The sequence below is a fragment of the Epinephelus lanceolatus genome, chromosome 21, assembly GCF_041903045.1.
Source record: "Epinephelus lanceolatus isolate andai-2023 chromosome 21, ASM4190304v1, whole genome shotgun sequence".
NCBI lineage: Eukaryota > Metazoa > Chordata > Actinopteri > Perciformes > Serranidae > Epinephelus > Epinephelus lanceolatus.
In genome coordinates, this window is record NC_135754.1 from 28,600,604 (window position 1) to 28,601,863 (window position 1,260).

Below are 1,260 nucleotides of genomic sequence, written 5' to 3' on the forward strand. Positions count from 1 at the left end.
GGTTTTATAAAGCAGCCCGTCCGGCTCCTCCCCCCTGCGGTAACTTTTGACCCAGCAGGGGGCGCTGACGCCTCCGGCCGGAACAACCAGACATGCTGCTGCTCCTCAAAGGTCTCTGATACTGAGATACATTAAATATACTACTGTTTCCATGTGGAAATGTTATTCTTTTATTTTACCACAGTCTCATATTTAAGCATTTATAAGCACTATAAAGAATAAAATAAATGACAACATTTCAATAGTCGAGTCAATATTTATCTTCTGTGTACTAATTATTTGATAGTAACCTACCTTTTTTCAGTCAAAATGTCACCACTTTCACTTGACTTTGACTGGGAGAGTGCAGTAATTAGAGTAAATGACAGCACAACCTGTTCCAGGCTAAGTCTGATACAATTTGAGGTTGTCCACCAGATATATCGCACCAACTCTAAACTCTCCAAAATCCTACTGCCATTGATGCTTGTAATAAACTAAGCACAAAAAGTAAGGAAATTTGTGTCTGGTAAACTATTTCGTTGTTGTAAGCATGTTGGCAATAACTCTTATACCTTTGGAAAGCCTGTTTATTTCCCTTTTAACTGGTGCCACATTTGTAAGGAACATGCGTTTGTGGGATGAGCAGCAGAGCTGAGTATGTGGGTTGCGCCCATGAAAAATTTGCCAAATCTTCTCTGCCAATGCCAAACAGCTTTTTTTTGCTGTTGCTACTGACTCTTGTTTTCAGCTTCGGGTACCGCCAGGTGCTGACAATCAGGTGCCTGACTGGCGAGATATCGAGATGAAATTCTGCAACCAGTGGCAATGCCATATCGCCACAGTCTGGGACCCAACTCTGTCCTCCAAGATGACACACTCCAACACTCGCCCCCACAGAGCAGGGTTTATCAGAGACTACCTCCAGAATTTGGGAGTGGAGAGGATGGAATGGCCTGCTAGCACTCCTGACCTTAACCCCATTGAACACTTGTGGGATCAGCTTGGCCGTGCTGTTCGTGCCAGAGTGACCAACACAGCCATGTTGGCTGACTTGCGACAAATGCTGGTTGGGATGCCAGAATGGGACGTCATCACACAGCAGTGTGTGACCAGGCTGGTGACCAGCATGAGGAGGAGGTGCCAGGCTGTTGTGGCTGTGTATGGTTCTTCCACACGCTACTGAGGCTCCTGTTTGTTAAATGAATAAATTGTTAAATTGCCAGTATGTCTTGTTTCCTCAGACTTCAATATCCAATCCACCAAACAAGAGTCAACAGT